This window comes from Carassius gibelio, chromosome A19 (genome assembly GCF_023724105.1).
Source record: "Carassius gibelio isolate Cgi1373 ecotype wild population from Czech Republic chromosome A19, carGib1.2-hapl.c, whole genome shotgun sequence".
NCBI classification, from domain to species: Eukaryota; Metazoa; Chordata; class Actinopteri; order Cypriniformes; family Cyprinidae; genus Carassius; species Carassius gibelio.
The window spans coordinates 29,405,033-29,420,255 of record NC_068389.1 but is presented as its reverse complement, the minus strand read 5'-3'; the positions used below and the strand labels follow the sequence as shown (position 1 = coordinate 29,420,255).

The window sequence follows — 15,223 nt, the reverse complement described above, 5'->3', positions numbered from 1 at the left end:
TGAAGTCTGCAAACACAGAGACAGCTGGATATCAGTGATTGGCGCTCATATGCTTTTTGCTCATAAATGAAATGTAATTTAAATTAAAGTAAATATAATTGACAAGGCAAAGTACATGTTATTTAATTTCCCCTAAAATACTTTTTTTTCGTACATTTTTGGAATAATAATTCGATACAGAGGATGTTCTGTCAGCGTTTGAATGCACATGTTTGCATGAGCCCTGTAAGTCCTGCACATGGCCGTAAACATAAAAGTATATGTCTTTTGTTTTTGTTTGTTTTTGTCTTTTGTTTTTTAGAATTGTATTAATAGTAGACTTTTATTTGAAACACAGAATCCAGAATCATCTGTTTCCTGTGGTCTTGTCCTGGTGCTCCTCTGAGACAAGGTCTTTACAGGGGATCTGTATCTGGGCTCTAGTTGTCCTGGTCTCCGCTGTCTTTCAGGGCAGTAGAGGTCCTTTCTAGGTGCTGATCCACCATCATGTCTGGATTCGTACTGGATCCGGGTGACTGCAGTGACCCTCTGATCTGGACACAGACTGGATCTGGTGGCCACGGTGACCTCGGAACAAGAGAGAAACAGACAAATATTAGCGTAGATGCCATTCTTCTGATGATGGAGCAAGTACATCGGGTGTTATGTGAAGTGTTTCCGGTTCCGGTTTACCTAATTAATGCAGCCTAAAAATCCTTTAACGGATTTGGATATTAAAAGCATATTAGTATGTTATGTGTATGCCAGGTTAAAGAGATGGGTCTTTAATCTAGATTTAAACTGCAAGAGTGTGTCTGCCTCCCGAACAATGTTAGGTAGATTATTCCAGAGTTTAGGCGCCAAATAGGAAAAGGATCTGCCGCCCGCAGTTGATTTTGATATTCTAGGTATTATCAAATTGCCTGAGTTTTGAGAACGTAGCGGACGTAGAGGATTATAATGTAACAAATATTGGTATTTATTCAATACAGTGGCTAAATTAATATAAAAAATAAAGCCTCAACAAGTGTTGACATTTCCCAACATCACAGCAGTAATGACTTTATGAACTACTTTACTTCTAAAATCGATACTATTAGAGATAAAATTGCAACCATTCAGCCGTCAGCTACAGTATCACATCAGACAGTGCACTATAGACCCCCTGAGGAACAGTTCCACTCATTCTCTACTATAGGAGAGGAAGAATTGTATAAACTTGTTAAATCATCTAAACCAACAACATGTATGTTAGACCCTATACCATCTAAGCTCTTAAAAGAGGTGCTTCCAGAAGTCATAGGTCCTCTTCTGACTATTATTAATTCCTCATTGTCATTAGGATATGTCCCCAAAACCTTCAAACTGGCTGTTATTAAGCCTCTCATCAAAAAACCACAACTTGACCCCAAAGAACTAGTTAATTATAGACCAATCTCAAATCTCCCTTTTCTGTCCAACATACTAGAAAAGGTGGTATCCTCACAATTATATTCCTTCTTAGAGAAAAATGGTATATGTGAGGATTTCCAGTCAGGATTTAGACCGTATCATAGTACTGAAACTGCTCTCCTTAGAGTTACAAATGATCTGCTCTTATCATCTGATCGTGGGTGTATCTCTCTATTAGTTTTATTGGATCTTAGTGCTGCGTTTGACACAATTGACCACAACATTCTTTTGCATAGACTTGAACACTTTGTTGGCATCAGTGGAAGTGCATTAGCATGGTTTAAATCGTACTTATATGACCGCCATCAGTTCGTAGCAGTGAATGAAGATGTATCATATCGATCACAAGTGCAGTATGGAGTACCTCAAGGCTCAGTACTAGGGCCGCTACTCTTCACACTTTATATGTTACCCTTGGGAGATATCATCAGGAAACATGGTGTTAGCTTTCACTGTTATGCTGATGATACTCAGCTCTATATTTCTTTGCGTCCCGGTGAAACACACCAATTTGAAAAACTAATGGAATGCATAATCGATATAAAAAACTGGATGATGAGTAATTTCTTACTGCTAAATTCAGAAAATTCCAGATAGAAAAAAAGGATCTGCCGCCCACAGTTGATTTTGATATTCTAGGTATTATCAAATTGCCTGAGTTTTGAGAACGTAGCGGACGTAGAGGAGTATAATGTAAAAGGAGCTCATTCAAATACTGAGGTGCTAAACCATTCAGGGCTTTATAAGTAATAAGCAATATTTTAAAATCTATACGATGTTTGATAGGGAGCCAGTGCAGTGTGGACAGGACCGGGCTAATATGGTCATACTTCCTGGTTCTAGTAAGAACTCTTGCTGCTGCATTTTGGACTAGCTGTAGTTTGTTTACCAAGCGTGCAGAACAACCACCCAATAAAGCATTACAATAATCTAACCTTGAGGTCATAAATGCATGGATTAACATTTCTGCATTTGACATTGAGAGCATAGGCCGTAATTTAGATATATTTTTGAGATGGAAAAATGCAGTTTTACAAATGCTAGAAACGTGGCTTTCTAAGGAAAGATTGCGATCAAGTAGCACACCTAGGTTCCTAACTGATGACGAAGAATTGACAGAGCAACCATCAAGTCTTAGACAGTGTTCTAGGTTATTACAAGCAGAGTTTTTAGGCCCTATGATTAACACCTCTGTTTTTTCTGAATTTAGCTGTAAGATATTAATAAATCCTTATTATGTGTGTGTGTGTGTGTGTGTGTATGAGAGAGAGAGAGTGATTGTCATGCTGGTGATCTTCTGTCATGAGGCTGATGGAGCTGCATTCCAGCTCTGCGGTGAGCCAGTGTGAACACATCCAGATGAACACCTCACTTCTTCAGTCTGCACACTACTAGTGCTTCCACATGCATCCCTCATGTGTCCAGAAGATGGACCTCTAAAGATCAGTTCAGTAGCTCACAATGATTTATTGTTATTTTTCATTCAGTATCTAGTCATTTTACTGTTTCTGTACTGTCAGTTGCTAAAATACATTTCTTGAACCATAAAAACTATTCTTCTTCTGGGCATTATTCCCGCAGTGCGGGGTCCGCTGACTGGCTCAACATTCGCCGCTTGGTCCGGTTGTGAGCATTGTTGGGGCGGGCCGAGGCACGAGGCATCTTCACCACAGAATCCTTATTGATCTGCATGACATGGCCGTACCATCGCAGGCACTCTTCTCACATCTTCTCTGTATTCAGAGTAACGCCTATGGCCCGTCTGACATCCTTGTTCTGCACGTGGTCGAGGAGGGTAGAGCCGAGTGCCCACTGGAGCATGTGCATCTCCGTGGTGTTCATGGTGCTTTTGTGCTTGCATGTTTCAGGCCATCACTCGGATCCATACAACGCGAAGGGGCGCATGACCATATTGTATATCTTCGGTGTGGTCGTCGGATCAGGCCTGCCATCACCGTGTCCATGCATGTGGTGACGAGCAGGGGCAAGAGGGCAGATCCTTGGTGTCGAATGGTGGTGCCGTGCCTGCGGTGCAGTGGTAGAGCATCCTCACCCAGTCGACCTGGGGCTTGGGGACACCATGGGACCGAAGCAAGGGCCAGATCATTTGTTATCTTTCAAAACAAAGTTTGGTTAATAACAACCTGAAACCTAAAAACTGGTGAATGAAAAAATAAAACACAGTTTTTGCCTATACATTTCATATCTATTATTAATATCTTTTTTAATTACTTGTCCTAAAGGACATAAAATAAAATATGAATTAAATATATTTTTCCTTATGCTTCAACCAATGTAATTAAGTTTTTCTAGTTCTCAGGAGTGAATGAAGGTACTTGTTGTAATTATGACATGCATAGTAAAAAATAAGTGATAATAGACAACAAGTTTAAGTTATGAAACTCAAAAATCCATTAAAATTAGAAGAAAACAAATGATGACTAAATTTGAAATTAATATGAAAAGGCGTTTAGTGACAGGAGATAAACAGGAGTTTAGTGTGGCATCCATTGAGAAACTGTAAGAGGAAGGTCAGCTTCTTCATCATTCATCATCTTCAGGTGAGGTATTCTTCACTGTAGAATCCGTAGCTGTGCTGTAATGCAGAGAGAGTCAGACAGCACAGACTGAGGGGAGACATTCCTGTGTGTCAGCGCCAATCAGAGCCCGAGAGGAGCGGAGTTAAAGGGCGGATCAGGCTCGCGCTCCCGGACTCTGCGCGAGACTCTTCAGCTGAGCGGAGCGCGCGGCCGACAGCAGGTGAGGGAAGAAGAGATCCAACACTGAGATCCGAGACGAGTGTTTTCATCTGTTCATGCACTGAAGTGTGTGTGTGTGCGTGTGCGTGTGTGTGCGCGCGTGTGTGTGTGTGTTTCACTGGTGACGCTGTTCATCTGATAGTCGCTTTGGATACAGGTGTCTTCTAAATGAATAAATGTAAATGAATGTCAGTTTGTGTGATTAATTGTGTGTGTGTGTGTGTGTGTGTGTGTGTGTCAGCTGAGAGGATGCAGGTTCGAGTGCTGCTGATCCTGATTCTAACATCAGTATTAATCACACGAGCTCAAGGTACGAATCTCTGTTCTATGATGTTCATCATTGATGTTCTTTCTGTTGCTGTATTGATCACTCTGTCTATTATTTCATCCATATATCAATTTCACTTGTCTTATTTTAAGTCAACTGTTTGACCAATAACAATTTTTTCCAGATCGGAAGGGAATCTTGTAATGTTTTCTGTATTCTTTTTGGAAACCTTGTGTTCCAGACCGCACAGGTTAGAGATCGCTTCATCGACGAATGTCTTTAAGATGTCAGTTTTACATTCATTCTGAACCATAAACATCTTAAAGACATCTTCTAAACGTTGACATCTGATAGGAAACGTCCTATACGTGGATGTAATGCAGACGTCAAATAGAGCGTTTGCTGACAGGGAAGGGATAGATCACCTGAAAATGAAAATCCTGTCATCATTTACTTCCAGTTTATTGCTGTATGATTCTGCTGAACATGGAATAAGATATTTTGCAGTATGTGTGCCAGCATTCTTCAGAATACATTATTTCATGTTCAGCAGACGATAGAAACTCAGACAGATCGGGTGAGTAAATGACGACAGAGTTTTCATTTTTGAGTGAACTGTCCCTTTAATAAAAATAAACGTGGCTGGACTTGTTGGAAGCGCGTGGATCTTGTGGCAGGAGCGACTTCTACATTTAGTTCCTTTATGATCCCGTAAAGCATGTTTATGTGGCTGTTCAGTAGCTTTGGTGTAATTCTCTGAATCGCTGCTGTCAGGAGGAAGCTGATCTCCTGGAGCTGATCCAGCAGACACGTTCAGATCTGTTCCTCAAATACCTGCCTCAGGTGTCTGCGGATACAGAGCAGCGCTTTACACTGTTACAGCAGAACCGTACACTACACTACACAACTATAACGATCACTTCATTTTCCAGTTGCTGAATGATAAACACAATAACAGCTGAGCAGAATGCATTCTCAAGCTCAAGTATTAAAGTGTGTTACAGTGAGATGGTGAACCCTGATATAGTTAGAGCTGTTATTATAGTCGTTGTTGTTCCAGGTGTGAGAGGAGAACTTCACTTCCAGAATAAACATCTCCTGAACATTTACTCTCCCTCGTGTCATCCAAGACTTGGATGACATGGGGGTGAGTAAATGACCAGGAGATTTTTATTCTGGAAGCACACCACTCCTCTAACCGTCATTTGATAATGTAGAAACTAAACTAACAACACAGCCTCGATGCATTTGGTAAAGTGGTGAGATTCAGTCTGTGTGCGTGATTGATTAAATGAACGACTCGTAACTCATTAATCAGTGTCTCAGACCGCTCTGGTCCTGCTGCATGTTGGATTTTAACTAAAGTCAGTTAAATATGTTTGGCTTTAACTGAAATCGTCATCATATTTCGATTCAGAATGGAACCTGTAAAATCAAAAGTCATTTAATACAGAGGCAAAATAAACCTCTTCAAGAAAACATGATCGCAATAAACGTGTTAGAGAAAAAAATCTAATTATGACTTTCTCTTCAGTTCTCATTACTGTAACATGGTTTCTTTCTGTCAAAGACATTTGAGTTTGGGATTTAATTGTTTCAGTGGTACAATACAACATTGAAAATAGCTTTATTTGGTTATAGAATAAATATTTTTAGTTTGGTTTTGGTTTTGGTTTTGTGGTAAACGTGAGCCAGACATGATCCTGCCAGGTGTTTGAGAGATCTCATCTTTAGCAATATAAAGCTCATTGGTTTCAAACACACACAAACTGTGACTGGACCCGAGCCGGGACGTTTATCCGAGGAGAGAGCGTTTTCACACTCGTCCTGCTTCAGGTTGGTGCTCTTCATACAGTGTTTTATCTTCTGCCTGCTGCATCCGCTCTGAAGAGGAAACCACAGAAAGATGTGTGTAAAGAACGGTCACCTGCCTGCTGACTGAGACACAAACCCGGGTTTGTGAGCTAGTGCACGTGTTTAGTGTTGAGAAGACGGAGAGAGATGGAGCATGTGTTGGGAGGTGCAGAAACACCTTCAGACGTCCTCACTAATACACTCTTCATCCTCACTCTCTTCTCATTCTGTCTCGCCTCAAAGCCGAGCATCTGATCTTGCATGTTAGTGCTGCAGATACGAGGACAAAGTCAGACTTTGTTTAGTGGAAACACCGAGTCCTAACCAGGTCTGATGCGTCAAGCTTCCAGACGCTGAACTCCTAAACTAACTAAACTAACTAAACTAACTAAACTACGGCTGTGTGACTCGACCAGTGCTGGCAGAAACGTATTATCTCTAATCTGGAAGTCCAAAAATAAAGTGCTTCTTATTATATTTTATAATGCTCACAATCAGATTACAGTTACTTTTCTTTTTTATTGAGTGAAATGCTGTGATTTTGGGGTGGTGTTGGCGCAGTGGATAAGACACACGTCTGTGGTGTGAGAGACCCGGGTTTGAATCCACTGTGAGACAACAATGTGTCCCTGAGCAAGACACTTAACCCCTTGTTGCTCCAGAGGCGTGTGACCTCTGACATATATAGCAAGTGTAAGTCGCTTTGGATAAAAGTGTCAGCTAAATGAATAAATGTAAATGAGTGCATGTTATTCTCACACTGACAGAAAAGTGTTCAAAAAGGATCTTCACTTATTCTTTTGTAGCCTAATGCTTTTAGACGTTCTTAAATGTGGTGGGGTTTGAACTGCTTAATTCAGATGAACACATTATAATGCCGTGTATTACTGCCTCAGAAAGGCTTTTGACTTTAGCACATTAAAATGCACAAATTATCATTTTGTTTTTGATTCAGGAATACTGTTTTTGTCAGGAGAACTTCTTTTTTTTTAACAGTTTTCTGATGTCACATCATTTAGGGATTTTTGAAAAATACATTTTAATTTGATATTTTATTATTTAAATATTTCACTATTGGTTTAATCAACTTAAAACCTCCCGTCGTTCCTTCACAAACCTGATGCACTGTAACGCTTAATGCACTTCATCATGGAATACTTTCCTTCTCTTTTTTATATCAATATTGTATAAGATGACCTTTTTCAAATCAATGTGATAAACGAGTAATCTGAAAGATTAGATTATGTTTCTGGTGTAATGTGAGAAATACAGTTTGTTAGTGAAATAACCAGCACTGGACGTGACACGATCTCACGGTTACCTCTAAATATTTGTTTGATTCAAGATCATCGCTTGTTCTAATCCTCATTCGGATAAGAAATGGACATGTGACTTAAAACACACTCACATCTAGTTAATCAAGCGTGCGCTGGAGCTTCCCTGTGTCATGTTTGGTTAGGACTCGGTGTGGTTTCCTCTCCTTCCATCTGTCTGACTCGGACACAGATGACGACTCTCACTCTCGGTGTTTCAGATCTCAGTAACCACCATCTGTTTGTTCAGCAGACGCTGGCTGTGATTAGATCCACAGAGTAACTGTAGATCCTGATTAAAGGAGGATCTTTCTGAGGGATGTTCTTGTCTCCGCTGTGCCGCAGTGTCGATGCCCAGAAGGCTGCGTTTCAAAGAGCTGAGCTCCAACACGCTCGGCGTGACCTGGAAGGAGCCGAAGGGAGCGTTTGACAGCTATAGACTCGTGTACAGCACTGACTCCGGTAAGAAATCTACACTCTTCACGTCTTTTGTGATTTGTGATCATCGGACAGAATGCTGGGAATGGGAATCCGTCCATACAGGACCTGAAAGAGACCCTGAGGATGAAAGATCAACATGGTGTTCCCTCAGTGTATGAAGTCCTGTCAGACCTGACTAATGATGATGCTGTGAACTATATCTCTGTGTCTGGCTGCGAAGATCAATCTTTTAGACTCAAACTGAAAGAGTTTCACACGGTGTTGACTGTTCAGCAGGCTTCTCCTGTCATGGGTGTTTCTAATGTGATGTTCCTGTATTCAAGAACACGTCCTGTGTGATCGGTGTCTGCTAAACCAACCCAGTCATACAGTCTCTTTAACTAGACAACCCATGACAAGTTCACTCAAATATGTGATTTTGAAAGATCACCTTCAGCTCTATTGCTTTCTACAGACATGTGATGGGTTTTCTGAGCTGTTAGTGAGTCTTAAAGGGAAAGTTCTCTGAGAAATGCTAATTCTGTCATCATTAGCTTGTTCTGTCTCAGATCTCAGTGTGTGTCTGCTGTTCATCAGGAGATGAGCGTGAGCTGATAGTGAGTAAATCTGAGCCCAGAGCCGTCATCTCAGGGTTTGACCGCAGGAAAGAGTACAGTGTGAAGATCACAGCCGTGCGAGGAGCTGCGCAGAGTAAAGCACTGCTGGGCAGATTCACTGGTGAGCAGCTGTCTGTCTGCAGATATCCCACGAGATGGGTTTGTTCTGTTAATCTCTTCTGACTGGTGCTGTTTCTGTCAGGATCGGGATCGGGGTCAGAGGTGAGTGACCTCAGAGGTCAGCAGGACACCAGCGCCCCCCCGCAGGACAATGAGATCAGAGAAGGTGAGGTGAAACATCAGGTCTGAGCTTCATCTGGAGACCCCAAGCAGAAGAAATGACTGAAGCACCACTCTCAGATCAGAAAATCAGTCAGTCTCAGTGCGTTTCAGTCTTTCTGATATATCGCTTCCACGTCCCTCTCCTATAAAGATAGATTCATTTAATAACAACAGTATTAATGAGACATACTCTTACTAAACCTCGGCTGACACAGTACTACTCTGCTTTATAATGTGAGAGTTTACATTAGCCTTCATTTGTCCGGCTTTAATCCGAATCAATAAGAGCATATTCATAGCACATCGAGGGTTAATGCTGATGGGAGATGCTACGCTAGGAGAAATGCTAGTGTAATTGTTTTTTATTCTAATTAAGATATTTTCTTTCTTTCTCTTTTTTTTGTAATATGAAATAAAAAGTAATGGAAATTGGTCAGAAGTTGTATTTTCAAAGTTTAAACTCATCTTTTCTTAAATTTTTTTTTAGAAATGTACATTTAGAGAATGTGTGTCAATAATGCAAAATATCAGTTAAAGGCAGTTCATCATTAGAAATGCTCTGATTGCAATTGCAATTGTCCAATTATGATTTTTTCTTTTTTGTACGTGTGACCTACCGATACCGTTTTTTAGTCGAATCCAGTTTTCTTTATAAGAACCATACTTGACAAAACGAAAATCTAATTTTTCAATGCTAATTCAATGCTAATTTTTCAATTTTTCAATGCTAACCCTAACCCTAAAATGAGGGAAACTCTAGGTTTTCTGTTTCAGAATGGGAGGTTTGGCAAACCTGAGAAAGCAGGGTAAGTCAAGAAAATTATATTAGATACTTAGTCTTGTTTCCTGGGGGGGATCTAAATTAAGTGCATTTTACTAAGTAAAATATGTGCCAGTGTGGTAACAAAAATAATCTTAATCCAAATGGAAACGATTATTCTGAGTGTCTATTACTAAGAGCAAATCTCCTGTAGCTCCGCCCTCCATCGACACATCAGGTTAAATACGACGACACACGTGAATAACAGCTTCAGTGATGTAGACAGTAATGTTTAGTGCTCAGAAAACTAGCTGGAAACGTGATTGATTGGGTTCGAGTCCAGCTTTCGGAAGTGGAAGTAAAGGACCTAACGATTGTTTATTAATGATGCAACTAATTATAATTGTAATAAATATCATCTTTTACAATCTGTTATTATTGCATCATGTTAATGTATACCAATACTGAGGTGCCAATGTTTCTGCCAGTATAAAGTATAACTAGCGTCTAATTATTATTCACACTGTTGCAAAGAACTGCTACTTTTACATGGTACATAGAATATATCACGATTTTCACTGCACGTTTTCTGTAAATAGCATCTAGAGCCAGTTGCACTTAGCCTACTGTAAATAGGATCCATCGCTAAGAAAGTATGTTAATTCCACTTAGTGTAAATTCCACTGCCGTATTTTTCTTACTCTATTGGCAGATCATTTGTAAAATAAGAAAAATTCACTTAAAATATTATTATTAATATTATTATTTTATATATATTTTTTGCCCATGAGATACCATAAAATGATTAGCTGTTAGTTCATTAATCTAACGTTCTGCCAGTTTTCACCTGTGATATTATAACACTGAGAAGAATTATATTTGTATCAAGTCTGAAGGTTGCAGACTGCTTTTTGGCGGGAGCTGTTGCCATAGTGAATCATAATATCAGCGCTCCATTGAAAATGTATTTTTATAGTTGTGGTGCACTCGCTTAACTCGGAGTCAGTCAATTAAGAGTTGATTAAACCAACTCATTTCAGCTGTTCTGTAACCGAAAACTCAGAGTTTCCCATCTCAGGGTAAGTCAACTCAGACTTCAAGTTTAAACTCAGAGTTGGTTGAACCTCTTTAGTGAAACGGACCCCAGATGTTCTCTCACTTAAACAACTCTCAAAATAAAGAGCTCTGTGACTGGAAAGAGGTAGAAACAACAATTAACTGAAAATGACTTGATGTATATAACAAAAATGTCATTTTCCACTATGTTTATTAATGGACAGTTTTTCCTAACCCTATTAAATGTCTTTCACATCAAATCCATACATTTGATCAATGAATTAATTTACAATATTAAAATGAAATCAGTATCAACAAACTCCTTCTTTCCACTGCAGAGGAAACAGAAGCTGCATTTGAAGGTACGTTACTGGTAAAAAGATGGAACAGTTGCATTATTGTAATTGTGAAAACACAGTTGCGTTATTTATCTTGGAAACAGTTGCGTTATTTTAATTGTGGGAGCACAGTTGCGTTATTTTTATTGTGGGAGCCTAGTTGCGTTATTTTAATTGTGGGAGCCTAGTTGCGTTATTTTAATTGTGGGAGCACAGTTGCGTTATTTTAATTGTTGAAACAATTGCATTATTTTTTAATTGTGAAAACACAGTTGCATTTTTTTAATTTTGGGAGCACAGTTGCGTTATTTTAATTGTGGAAACAGTTCCGTTATTTTAATTGTGGAAACAGTTGCATTATTTTTTAATTGTTAAAACACAGTAGTTTTATTTTAATTGTGGGAGCACAGTTGCATTATTTTTATTGTTGAAACAATTGCATTATTTTTTAATTGTTAAAACACAGTTGCATTATTTTAGTTGTGGAAGCACAGTTGTGTTATTTTTATTTGCAAAACACGGTTGCATTCATTTTATTCTGGAAACACAGTTGCGTTACTTTAATTGGGGAAACAGTTGTGTTATTTTTATTGTGAAAACACAGTAGTGTTATTTGCTTTTGCTCACGTTGATCGCTGGTTTGATACGAGCAGTTTTAGAGTCAGTCTTCATCTCTGACATGTTTTCTTTAGTCAGTTTCTTACAGTGTGTTTTAAACACCATGTGCTGTGTTGACAAGTAACACATAAATCAACATAAGTAACTCATAAAACTTTATTTACTCACTGAGGCCCATTTACTCTCAGCGAGGGATCATTTGGGTCCTGTTTGAGAGAATGACCTCGTAAAGAGCCTCAGGCCATCAGAAAGAGTGAGGTTAGCATCCATCTGGAGAATCATAATGTCATTTAGTTCATATTAATCCTGCTCTCTCACAGACACAATAATAACTGAACTAACATAGTTGTGTTGAGACCCTAACATCCTCTTGGTTCTTCTGATCTTTATGTTTGTGTGTTTTGTGAGAGTTGTTCATGAGTCTCTGTTCGTCACACATTAAGAGCAGAAGGATCAATGGAAATGAGTTAATCTTGCTGGAAATATGGAAAATCTCACACAGCACTTAATGTTAGCTTGAACTTTTCTCTGTATCTTGCATTTGTTTCTTTATTTTAGAGAGGGTTATGCAAGCATCTGCTCTGTTATATTTAGTTTTCAGTTTAAATGGAGGTTTATAACACAGTGACCACAGAGGCTCATGGGTTTTGGCTCTGCAAACGTGACATTAGCGTGGAGATTGACGGCTTGTTTGTGTGTGTGTGTGTGTGTGTGATTGATTCTATTTGTGATTATAGGACCATCTGCAGAAGAAAGAGAGAGAAACACATCTGTAAATCTTCTCAAATGATCTCTGTTTGAGCGATACTGCAAACAATATCTCAGTTTCTTGAGAATGTTAAACGAATATTGTCCCAAACACGTTATATGTTCAGAAACCTTAAAAAAAGCTGAATATTTCTGGGCCAAAATGTGGACATTCAGTTTCAGTATGACAATATAACAGCAGCGATTATTAACAGTGAATGATAACAGTCTGTCAGCATCGTGCACATGTCAAATAACAGACATACAGTAGTAGTTCTGCACTGCTGTCTGCTTTTCCATTGCTTTTCTAAGTTAATGATTCTTCAGTTTCAAAAATGAAAATTTACATTCGAATTAATCAATAAAATCTGAAAGATCAGCCAGCACTGTGTCACAGTCACACAGCCTCAGTAGTGTTGTTAAAACTACAATGTTGGTGACAGTTTTAGCGCTCTGTCTATGAGCAGATATTTTAGAGATCAGCTGATAATCATGGCTTTCAAATGATGATCATTGAAATCACAGACATATCTGTATAAGAATCCGCTCAACAGTGCTCAAATACTAGCAGGAAATGCTGGTATCATCACATTTCTTTAGTTTCAGGTACTGACATCTGTACTTCTGACAGCACTCGGCCTCGGCGGGGCTCAGAAACACTGACAGTAATGCGACTGTGTCTTTTCTCATTCACCGCCTCTTTTTTGTTCTGCTGTCTCTGCACAGTTTCTCTCTGCAAGTCTACACTAGTTAAATACTTTCATTCATTTCTCTCTCTGTGTTTCTGTGCCTTATGGGCATGCAGGTGTGCCCGCTTATCTCTCTATCCTGCAGTCATTCTCTCTCTATCATCTCTCGTTCTTGCTCTTGTTGATTATTAGCTAGCGTAGCATTGCAGCTTTAGCTCACATATAATCATCATTTACACACAGTGTATTTGTGCGGCTTTGGATGATCCTTGAATTAAAGCCGTCATGACACATTGTTTGTAAACCATCTTGACATTTCAGAGTGGAAAAGGATATTCATATATCCTCCAAAAATGTATTTTACCTACAGCATTGACTTTCAAATTAAAAAGTGAGTCGGAGGTATGTACACACACATTAGGAATACACATTACCTTACACAATCTTGACCCCACACTGACCCTAAAATTGACCCCACACTGACACTAAAATTGACCCCACACTGACCCTAAAGTTGACCCTAAAGGCAGATTCACACTGAACCTTCCGGCTCAGTTTTGCCTTGACAGGTTGTTCAGAATGAAGTGATGTGTCTATCTGAAATGCTTCACACTCAAGGTTGAGTGAGAATTCACATTACAACAAAATGTTGTTTATTTCTGTATTATATGACTCTTTCAAGCTCTTGATGTGATTCACAGTTTAAGCTGTATAAGAAACAATCTGCTGAACTGACTGACTGAATGTGCTTCATTTTGGTCAAATAAATGGAACATATATATATTTAGAGACTGGTTTCAAGAAATTCAAAATTTGACATTAAGTTTCATAACCAAAAATAGTCATCATGAAATGAAGCAAGTACTTGCATTGAAGTACTGTACATGTGAATTAATAGCTGCTAATGATATTTGTTACACTTAAACATTGACTGTTATGTGATCTTTATTTGACTCTTATCCTCCTGATCATTTATGTATGCATCATGTAGTCAAATATAGCCTGTTACATTAGGTTCTGGCTAAATATGAAGGGTGTTTGTTTTCCAGCTGATGAATGATAATCACATTAACAGCCAATTAGAATCCATCCTGCTTTAAAGAGATAGAGCATTTACAATAAACTTACAATAAATACAATGTTATCGTCCTCTGATGTGAATGCTGTTATAGTTCTCATTATAATTATTGTTCTTGATGTGAATAAGCCTTAACACTGTCTCCACCCTGTGCCCTGATTGACCCTGACCTTTGACCTTCACTCTCTAAATGATCCCTTTACAAAGTGACCTAGCAGAATGTGTATTTGTGTGTTTTCACTCATTTGTGCAAACAGCTTGACATTCATTTCACACTCAGCAGAAGGCTGTCACAGACTTCTGAAAGGACACATTTCTAATGTGTATAGACTTGACAGAGCAAGGCATTATGGGTAAAAGAAAAGCTAGGCATCTGAGAGTGAAAGACAAATACAGAGTTTAAGGTGAACGTGTTACAGCAGGACCAGCAGAACGCATGCATGACATCACGATGTGCTCAGTTCTACACGCTATTCTATACACTGTTCTCTTCTGTGTTTTAATTCTGTTCTGTTAATCTTGATTTTGATGTTTTGTCAGCAGGTTAGATCGTCTTTCTTCTGGGTCAGAGGTGGCTCAGGCTTGTCATGAGGGAATCAGACGCATTAGTGTTGTAGTTGAAACATCTGACAGTCCAAAACTGAAATAAAGACATTCATGAGCACTCTGAGTGTTTGTGTCATTCATCCTTTGACCTGAACATTGTTCAGACTGCAGCCCTTGTGCTAGTATTTATTCTGTCGTAAACACCGATCTTCTAAAGCTGTCGTTTCATCTGGTGTTTGTTCTGTCTGTCTGTCTCTTTAGTGGACGTGTTCACATGTAGAACTCCAGCCATCGCTGATATTGTGATCCTGGTGGATGGATCGTGGAGCATCGGCCGGATTAACTTCCGTTTGGTGCGGACATTTCTGGAAAGTCTCGTCAGGGCCTTTGCGGTTGGATCTGAACACACACGTGTTGGTGGGTCTGCAGTCCCATTTGTTTGTTTGT

The 15,223-nt window shown here is 39.2% G+C and overlaps 1 pseudogene; it reads left to right on the top strand.

Annotated features, from left to right (window-relative positions):
- Window positions 1-4,157: 4,157 nt before the first annotated feature.
- LOC127935203 (collagen alpha-1(XIV) chain-like) overlaps window positions 4,158-15,223 on the top strand; it is a 44,239-nt pseudogene continuing 33,173 nt past the window's right edge.